Raw genomic sequence first — 15,093 nt, forward strand, 5'->3', positions numbered from 1 at the left:
TACACAACACTAACATTATTACTCTAACGCTGAGACAACTTTTTTTCTCCAAGGGCCAAGGTGATCCGAGGCCTTTTCTTTCACTTAACTCAGGAATCACTTATGGCCCATTGGGGCTAAAATGTGAAGCCAACAGGGAACTCAGGTGTCCAAGGCAACAAATTGTCACTGAATTAGCTTCCTTTTATTGATTGATTGATTGATTGATTGAGATGGAATTTCGCTCTGTCGCCCAGGCTGGAGTGCAGTGGTGTGATCTTGGCTCACTCTAAGCTCAGCCTCCTGGATTCATGCCATTCTCCTGCCTCAACCTCCCGAGTAGCTGGGACTACAGGCGCCCACCACCATGCCCGGCTAATTTTTTGTAATTTTAGTAGAGACAGGGTTTCACTGTGTTAGCCAAGATGGTCTCAATTGGCCTCCCAAAGTGCTGGGATTACAGGCGTGAGCCACTGCGCCTGGCCACACCTGGCTAATTTTTATATTTTTAGTAGAGATGGGGTTTTGCCATGTTGGTCAGCCTGGTCTCGAACTCCTGACCCCAAGTGATCCACCCACCTCGGCCTCCCAAAGTGCTAGGATTACAGGCATGAGCCAGCATGCCTAGCCAGCTTCCTTTTAGTTAGGTCACCTATATCTCCTACCTTCCCCTGAAAGGATAGTCCTTGTTTTTGTTTCTAAGTGCTAAATTTTGAAAGTTACCTAAAAGGGTCTCTAGCATCATCATAAAGTCCAAAAAATATTTTACCGACAGGGCTGGCTTTTAAAAAATGAGTTAATACATATAACAGTGGTTGGTACTCCATAAACTGCTTGCAGACCTAAATCGCTGTTGTGAAATGCCTTTAATTGTTACGCTGCCCACTTCCACCCTTGGCTTGCTACGCCTCTATTTGGTCCTCGCACCTCGGCGCGGCCTCCCACGCCCCGCACGCGACCCCCTCCAAGTTCCCGCCTCTTTTTACTCAGGCCCCTCCTTCCACTCATATCCCCGGGCCTTGGCTTGGCCCCGAGACGCATGCGCACTAGGGAAGGTAGGCGGAGTCTTAAGGACGAGGGAGGAGGAGCAGGGAAACCCAGGGAAGGGAGGGGAAGAGAAGGGAGTAAAGGGGAGGAGGCCGCGCGGGGTGGGGCTCGGCGGTACGCGCTGGCTGCGTCGACGTGCTGACGCCATGACGCCCCGGCCGGTGTGTGTCGGTGTGTGTGTGTGTGTGAGTGTGCGCGCTCCGAGTGTGTGTGTATTTGTGTATCGGCGGTCCCGCAGGTCCCGGATGTTGCGGACAGTATGAGGCGAGCTCAGGGGGACGGGGACCAGCAGCTGTCGCCGCCGCTCTCAGGTGAGTGGGGGGAGGAGAGTCGAGGGAGGGGGTTGTCCTGTCGGAGTGGGGGGGCACCTCCCTGAAGAGGTGACTGACCCCCACTGCCCCCCCACCCCCCGCCACACACATATACTCTCCTCAGTCCCATTTCCTACACCCGGATTACGTGGCCTGCGAATGCCAAAGCCGAATCAGCCGTCCCTTCTCCCTATCTCAAGCATTCAGGAGACACAAACGCGCCCCCCGCTTTCAGCCCCCCCCCATCATTTCCCAGCCCCATCCCCCTTGCCAAATAGTGAGCTGTCGCCTGCGGCGAGATGGGTGACTGCGCATGCGCGAGTGTGAACGAGCTAGGGGTGCTTCTTAGCTGCCCCCGGGGCGCATGCGCATCATGGTGTTGCAGGGACCTGCGGGATAAAGAGCCGGTGGAGCACGAGTCCGCCTTCTTCCCAGGCTGTGGGCTAGACTTGCTGCCAGATAATGAGCCTGTTGCTCCTGCCCAAAAGGGAGAATTTAAATTATGTGAAAGACTTACGGACAAAGCGCTATTCTCATCTGGTGTTGCCCTAGAGACTCCCAGGCTACAAACGCCTCCCAGAGCCAGCGTGTCCCACACTGACCCTTCTTTTGAAACTGTCACTGCATCTTCTAGTTGTAGGATTACTTTTCCATTCCTATACTCCATCGTCGTGCTTGTACCTTTTAGTACCAACTTACCCTAAATTTAGGAGTAGGTGCTCCATTCCATCACTTGTCCTGGCAGGGGATTTTGGAAGCTTTGCTAAAGAAGACTAAGGGTCATAAAAGAAACTAAGTGAGGCATTTCATTTTAGTAAAATTCTTGATTCGCAGAACTAGATAAGACAGAGATAAAGGGCACACTCAGTATAAAGCTTAGGGTCCTAACTATAAATCAAGACATCAGGAATCTCACCTATCAGCCCTCTTACTTTGTGTGACCTATGTGCCTTTTTATTTGGTCAAAGATCTTCCTTAGCACTTTTAATTTTATCTGTACCTTATTGGTGCTCTGTGACGTGAAAACAAAGGCAGTCTGAAACTGTTGGTGGACAATAACTTATTCAGTGGAGGTTTTAAGTAATGTGATGTTTCTTTCACGTTGGCAGATAACAAAAAGAAATGTAAATAACGACCTCTGAAGAACAATAGTATTTCAGTGATCTAGGACCTGGGTTTTCAGTTGGCGATTTTATGTGACCCTGTTTTGGGATACTTTGCTGCTGCTTACCTCTGCCATCAAAACAGAGAGAAGAAAAGATAAGCTCTTAATAGCAAAAGGTTTTCTAGATAACATTGAAATGAATAGCTAAATTGTTGTGGGGAGGGGAGTGCGAGAGGAGGGGCATTTTTTGTGTTTTTCAGTTCTCCTTGCCAATCCTAGTCTCCTAGCTGGATAACTGGGAAGGGACCTTACTTTCAATTCTCTTTAGTTTGTATTCTTTGATGTTCTTCTCTCAAGGCTTTTTTGGCTGCCTCCAAAACCGCTTGTTCTTGGGCCTTAAAGTATATGTATTTTTCACTTCCCGTTTTAACCCTGGCCCTTACAGGGTTCAGCTGTCTTTTGTGCTGTTTCCTGTTGCCATGGTTACAGTTAGAACCAAGAGATGACACACAGGGAGCAGAGGAATTTGGGGTGCATATATCTTCCTGGGAAAGAGCTGGAAACTCATCTTTTTTTCCTTTTTTCCTTTTTTTCCTGAGGAGTAGAAGTTATTGTAAGACTACCCCACACTTACGGTTGGGGCAGTTGGTATCCATTTGGTACTTTATTGATCTCTCCTTTTAGAGCTCTTCATAGTAGCTAATTTGGTATTTGGAGATGTCTACTGTTCCCTATGTCCATACGTAGGATAGGATAGGTTCTGGTAATATCTAGAAGTGAAACTATTGTAGTAAGTGTCCATCTTTCTTCTCAGTAGGTTTCAGCCATTAGGATGCTTCAATTTTTTCTTTTTTCCTCTTCTTTTTTTTTTTTGAGATGAAGTCTTGCTCTGTCACCCAGGCTGGAGTGCAGTGGTGTGATCTCGGCTCGCTGCAACTTTCGCCTCCTGGGTTCAAGTGATTCTCCTGCCTCAGCCTCCCGAGTAGCTGGGATTACAAATGAATGCCACTATGCCTGGCTAATTTTTGTACTTTTTGTAGAGACGAGGTTTTGCCATGTTGGCCAAGCTGGTCTCAAACTCCTGACCTCAAGTGATCCACCCCTGCCTTGGCCTCCCAAAGTGCTGGGATTACGCCGCGCCGGGCCTGATTTTTTCTAGAAACATTTTGTCTAGTTGAATTCACCGAAGCCTCATTTAAAATTTTGATGGCATGCAATGCTTTTAGATTAAGATGAATATTGTTAAATAATTCGTACTGGTGCAGAGCCTTTTTTAAAAAATCACTCTTTAAAATGGGTAACACATGTACATACATATGAAACAAAATTCAAAAGGTACACAGAGAGTTAAGTCTTTCTTTTCTTACCATCCTCTTTATCCATGAGTTCCCTTTCCCAAAGGCAGCAATCTTGTTTATTCATCCAGAGACAGTATATCCTTTTACAAGCATATACACCTATATATTCTTCACATTTTTTGTTTTTGTTTGTTTTACGCAATAAGACACTATGCTTATTTTGCACTTCGCTTTTCTCTATTTATCTTGGTGATCATTCCATATAGTAAATACAGTCCCTCTTCCTTTTTGAAAGATGGCAGATAATTCCATTGTGTAGATGTACCATCATTCAGCCAACACTTACTGGACATTTAGGTTGTTTCCAGTGATACAGTTAATTCCTTGTATGTACTTATTATGTGTACATGAGTATCTGTTGGTTTAAATTCCTAGTGACGCGCTGGATCAATGGGTGTGCATTTGTAATGTTGTTAGATATTACTAAATGCTTTCCACAGAGGTTGTATGAATTTATATTCCTGCCAGCAGTGTGAGTCTGCCTGTTTTGTCACCAACACTATTATCAAAATTTTTGATATTTGTGCCGTCTTTTATCTAAGATTTTAAAGTTCATTATGTAGTTTGTTAAGCTTCACTGCACTGAAGAGTTGTGTATAAATACCTCACTGTTTTGCAGATTGGGGAGGGGTCATGGAGGATTTTGTTTGAAAAATAATGTCATGAGAATAAAGTCATATGTCTGGATAACAGCAAATCCATGACAATGCTAGGAAGACATAAAAAAAAACCTATATTCCAATTTCTTCCTTTAACTCCTAGATGCTAGTTTCTCTGTAATTCTGTAAGCCTGTAAATGATTTATGATCTCCTTTTGATAACTGTAACTTTAAATTGTTTATTCAAGTGAACTGCTGTTATTCTGGTGAGAAATTGAAAAGCTAATCTAGTTAGTTGAGGTCTGCCGTCTTGGTACAGAATACTGGTACTAGCATTTTTTAAGTCTGCTGATTGCAGAATACTTCACTATGAGCTTCAAAGAAGTAGAAAATAATTAAATATGTCTGTGCCTGAAGAGAGCTTACAGTCTTGTTGGAAAACCTAGAAGAAATGGATAACTTTCTGGACACATGTAGTCTACCAAGATTGAACCATGAAGAAATAGAAAACCTGAACTGATCAATAATAGTGAGTGTCAAGATTGAAGCAGTAATAAAAAGTCTCCCATCAAAGAAAAAGCCCAGGACCTGACAGCTTCATTGCTGAATTCTACCAAACATTTAAAGAAGAACTAATACCAGTTCTACTCAAACTATTCTAAAAAGTTGAAGAGAAGGGAATACTTCTTAAACTCATTCTGAGGCCAGTCTTACCCTGATGCCAAAACCAAAGATGTAATCTTTTTATTTATTTATTTATTATTTATTTATTTATTTTTTTGAGACCGAGTTTCGCTCTTGTTGCCCAGACTGGAGTACAGTGGCGCAATCTTGACTCACCGCAGCCTCCGCCTCCCTGGTTCAAGCTATTCTCCTGCCTCAGCCTTCCTGAATAGCTGGGATTACAGGCATGCAACACCACGCCTGGCTAATTTTGTATTTTTAGTAGAGACGGGATTTCTCCATGTTGGTCAGGCTGGTCTTGAACCCCCGACTTCAGATGATCCGCCCACTTCGACCTCCCAAAGTGCTGGGATTACAAGCCTGAGCCACCACGCCTGGCCCAAAGACATAATCTTGTTGTAAAGCCACACCTACTGAATATAGGAAATAATAAGAGAACAATTAGAAAACAAAACTGTAACAGTAATACACTATGTTCCATGCTGAGAGGATGTTGTGAAGACATGATTAAGGGTTAGAGGAGAGTTAATTTGGGAGGCCTTCCTGGAGGAAGTACATTTGGAGCCCTTTTTTTTTTTCATAATGGTTTAAGTGAAAAATTTTAGACATACAGAAAAATGGAAAGAATAGTACAGTTAACATCTTTATATCCATCACTTAGATTCAACAGTTGTTCACATTTTGCTATATTTATGTATATACACATATATTTAAATATATACATTTTTGTATTGCAAACATCATGACACTTTACCCTAAAATACTTTAGATGTATCTTCTTAAAGCTTATAATACTTGTCACAGTTAAGGCAATTAACGGTAATTCTCTAATACCATCTAATATCCAATTCATGTTCAGATTTGCTCAGTTATCTTGAAGATGACACTTCTTTTTTTCCTCCAAACATGTCTCTTTAGTCTCTTTAAATCGAGAACAGTTTAGAAGCCACATGATACTGTTTTTTTTTTTTTTTTTTTCCCGAGATGAAGTTTCACTGTCGCCTAGGCTGGAGTGCAGTGGCACGATCTTGGCTCACTGCAACCTTTGCCTCCAGGGTTCAAGCGATCCTCCTGCCTCAGCCTCCTGAGGAGCTGGGATTACAGGTGCCCACCACCACATGGACCTGGCTAATTTTTGCATTTTTAGTAGGCACGGGGTGTCACCATGTTGGCCAGGCCAGTCTCAAACTCCTGAATTCAAGTGATCCGCCTGCCTCAGCCTCCCAAAGTGCTGGGATTACAAATGTGAGCCACCATGCCTGGCCTCATGATACTGGTTTTTAAAGAGCCTGAGCTGTTTGTCTTGTAGAATATATCACTTCTAGAATTTTCTGGTTATTTCCTCATAGTTTCATAAACAGATATTGAGCTCTAAAGGTCTGATTAGATTATCGTTAAACATTTTTGATGAGACTACTTTGTACGTGTTTCTCTGCTCCTCACTGCATCATAGGAGGAGAAACATGATGTCATACTGTCCCACTATTAATGATGCTGAGTTTGTTTGATCATTTAAGGTGATAAATACCAGACTCCTTTGTTGTAAAGACATTTTTCCCCCTTTATAATTAATAAGTTATCTGTGGAGTGGTGCTACTTTGGCATTGTACTATTACACTTCTCCAGCAACATTTCACCTCATGATGATGATCTTTGCGTAAATCAGTTAATTCATTGGTTTTTGGAAATAGTGATTTTTCTGAGTCTGTCATTTCTTTTACACTGATTAGCTTTCAATCTTCTGTAAGGATTTTCCTCACCAGTTGGGAATAAATTATAATTCTTTTTTTTTTTTTTTTTTTTTTTGAGATGGAGTCTCAAAACAATTGAAATTGTGTTGAAATTGTGTGTTTCTTGCTCTGTCTCCCAGGCTGGAGTGCAGTGGAGTGATCATGGCTCACTGCAACCTCTGCCTCCTGGGTTCAAGTGATTCTTGTGCCTCAACCTCCCAATTAGCTGGGATTACAGGTGCCCGCCACCACACTCGGCTAATTTTTTGTATTTTTAGTAGAGACAAGGTTTCACCGTGTTGGCCAGGATGGTCCTGATCTCCTGACCTTGTGATCCGCCTGCCTTGGCCTCCCAAAATGCTGAGATTACAGGTGTGAGTCACCACGCCCAGCCAATTTTTGTATTTTTAATAGAAATGGGGTTTCACCATATTGGCCAGGCTGGCCTCGAACTCCTGACCTCAAGTGATCCTCCCGCCTCTGCTTCCCAAAGTCTTGTGATTACAGGCATGAGTCACCGTGCCTGGCATAAATTATAGTTCCTACTAAAAAATTGAGATGAATTCTTCATTTTTTTTCTTTAACACTTTTCTGAGTAAGGAAATGGTACAGTATCATCTCTAATGGTGGTAAATGAGTTTTTCACTCTCATTGTTTTAGTGTCATGGATTTTAGTTTATTCTATGTTTTACCAACATTTACATTCCTTTTGATGCTCACACTGTTCCGTATTTGGCCTGTGGGAGCCCTTTAAGCTTGGGCTATGAGTGCTTCCTTGCTTTCTGTCACAAGAAGTTCCTAGCTCACTTTGTATTTTTCCTTTCCTAGATGCAGAACCCTTACCCTTACCTTTATGTATATGACATTTTCTTCCCTTTCAGTAAATTATGAGGTTGGTGCAAAAGTAATTGCGGTTTTGTCTATGGTACAAACCGCAATTACTTTTGCACCAATCTAATAGGTTGTTTGTCTACCATATGCAGCTTCTGGAACCAAAATCTAAAAACTAAAGGTGCTTTAACTTTAACCCGATGTACTTAGTGTTTGACTCACTTCTGTGTCACTGGCATTGCTGGATTCTGGATGTTAGAACTCACAGCTTCCCTGACTTGAATATTCTTCGTGAAAGGCAGTATCTGAAGAGAGCATTGACCACCCCCTTGTCCCCACCTCTCACGAGCAAACTTGTTTTTTTCTAAGATGAAAGGCACACATAATAAAATTTAGAGGTTGAAATTGTGTGTTTCTAAGCTTTGGGATGTGGCGGTTTTATTATTATATAAAAACATCTGTGCGTCTATGCCCAAGTATGTCTTCCCTTTTCCTCATCTCTACACAGAGTGTTATGTAAGATTATGCTGTAATCGCATTTTTTAAATTATCACTAGATTTTCATCGTAAAAAAGAAGTGAGGCAAATTGTTCTTAATTAGGGAAAAATTTCAGATAGGCCATAAACTCTGATATCTAGCTGTCTTAACTCAGGGTCTGGAACAGTGCCGAATCCTGTGGCTTTCTGTCATGTACTGTGGACTCAGGAGGAAAGTCAGGGCAGCCACAATGTTTTCTGAAAATTCATCACACTAATAAAGGTTAATACAAATGAAAGATACAGCAGAACTGCATTCTAAAGTGGGTTTCGGGGTAGATTAATTCCTGTCTTAGCAAAAAATGTTTTGTTAGACTTCTACAGTGTAGTGGTATTTGAGTAATCTTACTGATTTCAGGTTACTCAAAGCCAGACAATGACAGTATTCTGATATTTATCTGAAATTCATATTTCAGTTGCTTTTTACCATTTTGTCATATTTACAAGGTTATTCTCAACCTGGTTTCATAACAATACTGGTCCCAAATTAAATCCTGCTTGTATATTCAGGGAAGCACACCTGTTTCTTGTGTTTGTTTTCAGGCATAGTGAATCTCTCTGAAAGGCTATTCTGACACATTTGCCAATAAGACCTAGTAGCCACTTTTATTTTTGTTTTTGAAAAGCTCCCATTACAGGAAAAGGAAATTCTAAAGTACACATTCTTGAGGAAATGCTTGGGCTGTCATTCTTCCAACTATGGTCATGTTTTAATAGAACTAGCAAGGAGTTGCCTAGGTACTCTATGACAGAGCTGGTCATGCAGCTTTAATAGAACTAGCAAGGAGTTGCCTAGGTACTCTATGACAGAGCTGGTCATGCAGCTTTGGGAGAGCTGCATATAGACCTTAGGGAATTAACCATTCAGACAGCAACACCTTCTTTTTTTTTTTTTTTTGAGACAGAGGCTCGCTCTGTCGCCCAGGCTGGAGTGCAGTGGCGCGATCTCGGCTCACTGCAAGCTCCGCCTCCCGGGTTCACGCCATTCTCCTGCCTTAGCCTCCCAAGTAGCTGGGACTACAGGCGCCCGCCACCTCGCCTGGCTAGTTTTTTTGTAGTTTTTAGTAGAGTCGGGGTTTCACTGTGTTAGCCAGGATGGTCTCGATCTCCTGACCTCGTGATCCGCCCACCTCATGATCCGCCCGTCTCGGCCTCCCAAAGTGCTGGGATTACAGGCTTGAGCCACCACGCCCGGCCAGCAACACCTTCTTGACCATGAAGACCTTTATTCCTGACTTTTGGTTTTCTAAAAAGCTGTTAGCGTAAATCTCCTTGCCATGTCAGTAGTTCTTTGAAAGCCTCTAATCTCCCCTATCTATATATCTATTTATTTGTAACAGGAAAAATGTATGTGTGATCATTCATCTCCTCAAACTGAGATTTATATATTCCTTTACTTGATATTTGGAAACATAACCAGGTAGAAATTTACTATAAATAAAAATGACAGTTTTTCAGTGAACATCTTTTATGCTGTCTTAATTTTTTTTTTTTTTTTTTTTTTTTGAGACGGAGTCTTGCTCTGTCACTCGTTATCTTGGCTCACTGCAACCTCTGCCTCCCGGGTCCAAGCAATTCTCCTGCCTAAGCCTCCCGAGTAGCTAGGACTACAGGCGCACACCACCATGCCTACCTAATTTTTGTATTTTTAGTAGAGATGGGGTTTCACCATGTTGGCTGGGATGGTCTCTGATCTCCTGATCTGCCCGCCTCAGCCTCCCAAAGTGCTGGGATTACAGTTGTGACCCACTGCGCCTGGCCTTAATTTTTTAATTATAACAGATCTTAGACTGGGCGTGGTGTCTCACGCCTGTAATCCCAGGACTTTGGGAGGCTGAGATGGGCAGATCGCCTGAGGTCAGGAGTTCGAGACCAGCCCGGCCAACATAGTGAAACTCTGTCTCTACTAAAAATGCAAAAATTGGCCGGGCGCGGTGGCTCAAGCCTGTAATCCCAGCACTTTGGGAGGCCGAGATGGGCGGATCACGAGGTCAGGAGATCGAGACCATCCTGGCTAACACGGTGAAACCCCGTCTCTACTAAAAAATACAAAAAACTAGCTGGGCGAGGTGGCGGGCGCCTGTAGTCCCAGCTACTCGGGAGGCTGAGGCAGGAGAATGGCGTAAACCCGGGAGGCGGAGCTTACAGTAAGCTGAGATCCGGCCCCTGCACTCCAGCCTGGGCAACAGAGCGAGACTCTGTCTCAAAAAAAAAAAAAAAAAAAAAAATGCAAAAATTATCCAGGCATGGTGGTGGGCACCTGTAGTCCCAGCTACTTGAGAGACTGAGGCAGGAGAATCACTTGAACCTGGGAGGAGGCAGAGGTTGCAGTGAGCTGAGATTGTGCCACTGCATTCCAACCTGGGCGACAGAGCAAGGCTCATCTCAAAATCTCAAAAAAAAAAAACCAAAACATATGTATGTAAATATATGTGTGTATATATGTAAATATATGTGTATATCTTAAACATATAGAAAATATAAAGAATAATACCATGCATATACTTATCACCCAGCTTTATAAAATCTTTTTTTTTTTTTTTGAGACGGAGTCTTGCTCTGTCATCCGGGCTGGAGTGCAGTGGCCGGATCTCAGCTCACTGCAAGCTCCGCCTCCCGGGTTTATGCCATTCTCCTGCCTCAGCCTCCGGAGTAGCTGGGACTACAGGCGCCCGCCACCTCGCCCGGCTAGTTTTTTGTATTTTTAGTAGAGACGGGGTTTCACCGTGTTAGCCAGGATGGTCTCGATCTCCTGACCTCGTGATCCGCCCGTCTCGGCCTCCCAAAGTGCTGGGATTACAGGCTTGAGCCACCGCACCTGGCCAAAATCTTAACATTTTATTATATTTGCCCCCAGATACTTTTTCTAGTAAATAAAACATTAATGAAATAGCAAAGCCTTAGTGTATTCGTATTCTCTTCTTGCCTCCCCCCTTAGAGGTAACACCTATCCTGAATTTGGTGTTTATTATGTTCTAACTGTGCTATAATCCAATATGTACTATATACTCCAATCTATACCATTCTTTACCTTAATATTTTTGCTTAGTATGGTTTTTTGAGATTTATTTATGTTGATACATGTAACGAGTTCATTTTAACTGCTGTTCAGTATTTGGTTGTATGAATATGCTGTACTACCATTTATCCGTTTCCTGTTTAATAAACATAAGATATTTCCAGTTTTTTATTATTACACATAATAAACAATCTCTTATTTTTATTCTGGTAAAAACCTTAATGTTAAATTTACCACCTTAACCATTTTAAGTATACAGTTAGTAGTGTTTAGTATAGTCACATTGTTGTACAACCGATCTCTAGAACTTTTTCGTCTTGCAATACGGAAACTCTGTACTCACTAAACAACTTCTTGTTTCCTCCCTCCCCCAGGCTCTGGGAACCACCCTTTTACTTTCTGTCTCTAGGAATTTCACTACTCTGGTGTAAGTGTAAGTGGAATCCTACAGAGTTTGTCTATTTTGTGACTGGCTTGTTTCGCTTAGCCCAGTGTCCTCAAGGTTCATCCATGTTGTGGCATGTGCTAGGATTTCCTTTCTTTTAAGGCTGAATAATATTCCATTCCAGATTTTGCTTATCGCTTTATCTGTTGATAGACATTTGTGTTGTTTTTACCTTTTGGCTATTGGGAGTAATGCTGATATGAACATGAGTGTACAAACATCTTTTCAAGACCCTGCTTTCAGTTCTCTTGGGTATATGTCCAGAAGTGGAATTGTGGATCATGTAATTCTATTTCTGATTTTTTGAGGAAACTTCATACTGTTTTTCATAGTGGCTGAACCATTTTATATTGCCACCAACAGTTCACAAAGGTGCCAACCTCACTGCAGCCTAACACTTTTTCTTTTTCTTCTCTTCTTTTCTTTTCTTTTTTCTTTCTGTTTTTGAGATGGAGTCTTACTCTGTCGCCCAGGCTGGAATGCAGTGGTATGATCTCGGCGCACTACATCCTCCACCTCCTGGGTTCAAGCGATTCTCCTGCTTCAGCCTCCCAAGTAGGTGAGATTACAGGCGTGCGCCACCATACCCAGCTAATTTTTGTATTTTAGTAGAGATGGAGTTTTACCATGTTGACCAGGCTGGTCTCGAACTCCTTACCTCAAGTGATCCACCTGCCTCGGCCTCCCAAAGTGCTGGGATTACAGGCGTGAGCCACCGCACCCGGCTTTTTTTTTTTTTTTTTTTTTAAGGCTTTGGATATCCCTTTTAGGGCAATACTTATTTTGTTAAAAAAAAAATTTTTTTTTTTGGTAATATTAGCCATTCTAATGGGTGTGTTTTAATTTGGTTGTTTTTGTTTTTGTTTTTAGACTGCGTTTTGCTCTTGTCACCTAGGCTAAAATGCAATGACATGATTTCGGCTCACTGCAATCTCTGCCTCCCAGGTTCAAGCGATTCTCCTGCCTCAGCGTCCCGAGTAGCTGGGATTGCAGGCTTGTGCCACCATGCCCGGCTAATTTTTGTATTTTTAGTAGAGATGGTGTTTCACCATGTTGGCCAGGCTAGTCTCGAACTCCTGACCTCAGGTTATCCACCCACCTTGGCATCTGAAAGTACTGGGATTACAGGCATGAGCCAGCACGCCCAGCCCTTTAATTTGTTTTTAAACTTAATTTTATCTTTTATCAAACTGAGTTTTAGATTTTTTTTTTTTTTTTTTTTTTTTTTGAAGGAATCTTGCTCTGTCGCCCAGGCTGGAGTGCAGTGGTGCCATCTTGGCTCAGTGCCACCTCTGCCTGCCAGGTTTAATGATTCTCCTGCCTCAGCCTCTCAAGTAGCTGGGATTACAGGTGCCTGCCACCACACCCGGCTAGTTCTTGTATTTTTAGTAGAGACGTGGTTTTACATTGTTGTCCAGGCTGGACTCAACTCCTGACCTCAAGTGATCCACCTGCCTCGGCCTTTCACAATACTGGGATTACAGACATGAGCCACTGTGCCCGGCCTTGAGTTTTAGATTTTCATGCAATCAGATTTATTATATTGTTCCTATATGGGTTTGTGTGTGTGTGTGTGTGTGTGTGTGTGTGTCTTCATGAAGGAATCCTCCCCTATATGGAGGTAATGGTTTCATCTTGTCTCTTATCTTTTCTTCTAAAAGTTGTTAAAGTGTGCTTTTTTTTTTGAGACGGAGTCTTGCTCTGCCACCCAGGCTGGAGTGCAGTGGCCGGATCTCAGCTCACTACAAGCTCCGCCTCCCGGGCTTACGCCATTCTCCTGCCTCAGCCTCCCGAGTAGCTGGGACTACAGGCGCCCGCCTCGTCGCCCGGCTAGTTTTTTTTGTATTTTTTTAAGTAGAGACAGGGTTTCACTGTATTAGCCAGGATGGTCTCGATCTCCTGACCTCGTGATCCGCCCGTCTCGGCCTCCCAAAGTGCTGGGATTACAGGCTTGAGCCACCGCGCGCGGCCTAAAGTGTGCTTTTTACCTTTAGGTCTCTAATCCACCTGGAATTTATTTTGATGTTTCATGTGAAGTACAGATCATATTTTTTTTTCATAAAGATAACCCTGAAGTATGGATCCAGTTTTCTTTCCATAAGGATAGTCTAGTGGCCGAGCATCCTTTATTGAATATTCCATCTGTTCCCTACAACTTCATAATGCCACTGATATGTTTCCATATATATGAGAGTTTGTATCTGTATTTTCTCTATTCCATACCGTTGGTCTGTTGGCCTATCTTGTACTGGTACTGCACTGCCTTAATTCTCATAGGTTTATAATAATTGTTTATATTTGATAGGGCAAGTCTTACTCCCTTGTTCTTTATTTTTCAGGCTTTCTGTCATACTGGTATTTTTTATTTATTTGTTTGTTTTTTTTTGAGACGGAATCTCGCCCTGTCACCCAGGCTGGAGTGTAGTGGCTCTATCTCGGCTCACTGCAACCTCTGCCTACTGGGTTCAGGCAACTCTCCTGCCTCAGCTTTCTGAGTAGCTGGGACTAGAGGTGTGCACCACCATGCCAGGCTAATTTTTATTAATTTATTAGAGATGCGGTTTCAGCATGTTGGCCAGGCTGGTCTTGAACTCCTAACCTCAGGTGATCCACCTGCCTCAGTCTGCTAGAGTGCTAAGATTACAGGCATAAGCCATCGCGCCTGGCCAAATTGGTGTGTATGTATGTGTATGTGTGTGTGTGTGTCTGTAGTTTTTTTTTTTTGAGACAGAGTTTTGCTGTCCCCACGCTGGAGTGCAGTAGCACCGTCTCGGCTCACTGCAAGCTCCGCCTCCTGGGCTCACACCATTCTTCTGCCTCAGCCTCCCCAGTAGCTGGGACTACAGGTGCCTGCCACCACGCCTGGCTAATTTTTTTGTATTTTTAGTAGAGATGGGGTTTCACTGTGTTAGCCAGGATAGTCTCTATCTCCTGACCTTGTGATCTGCCCGCCTGGGCCTCCCAAAGTGCTGGGATTACAGGTATGAGCCACCGCACCCGGCCCCAAATTGATATATTTTAATGAAGCTATTTGTTGTCCCATATATATTCACATGATGTATAATGGACTTTTCCTAAAGAAGAGAAAAATTACACCTTCCTTACCTAGTAACTTATCACTTGTTTTGAATGAGCCTGGAATTTCCATTCAACTTTTAGTTTTGTTGGAGTGATTTTATATAGGAATATCTTCAAATGGAAGGGAACCTTATTGTAATTTGGTGTCTTGTATAAGGACTGGGTAAAAGCATTGAAGTTTTATGGTGTCAAGGCTTCCTTGATCATAAGGAAATTAAACCTATTCAAACCAGTTCATATAAAAGAGTTTCCGATGTCACATGCAGGGTTGAAAAAAACAAAAACTGGGGGAGATTTATCTGAAGGAAAAAGGAAATAGCTGTTGCAGAATCTAAGGAAAAGCTGAACAACCAAACCTCAGAAAAGGCTG

At 42.8% G+C, this 15,093-nt stretch overlaps 1 protein-coding gene across 3 annotated transcripts in view; it reads left to right on the forward strand.

The window, feature by feature from the left end:
* Positions 1-1,108: 1,108 nt before the first annotated feature.
* The window catches only part of SPOP (speckle type BTB/POZ protein), an 88,243-nt gene continuing 74,258 nt past the window's right edge, over positions 1,109-15,093 (forward strand). The window contains exon 1 of one of the 3 annotated variants that reach the window (XM_023204418.1): positions 1,109-1,337. The gene's annotated coding sequence lies outside the window, so the exon portion shown is untranslated. The remainder of the gene's footprint in view (positions 1,338-15,093) is intronic. The other 2 variants (XM_023204419.2, XM_023204416.2) reach the window with 2 other exon arrangements.

Source organism: Piliocolobus tephrosceles, chromosome 16 (assembly GCF_002776525.5).
Source record: "Piliocolobus tephrosceles isolate RC106 chromosome 16, ASM277652v3, whole genome shotgun sequence".
Classification (NCBI taxonomy): domain Eukaryota; kingdom Metazoa; phylum Chordata; class Mammalia; order Primates; family Cercopithecidae; genus Piliocolobus; species Piliocolobus tephrosceles.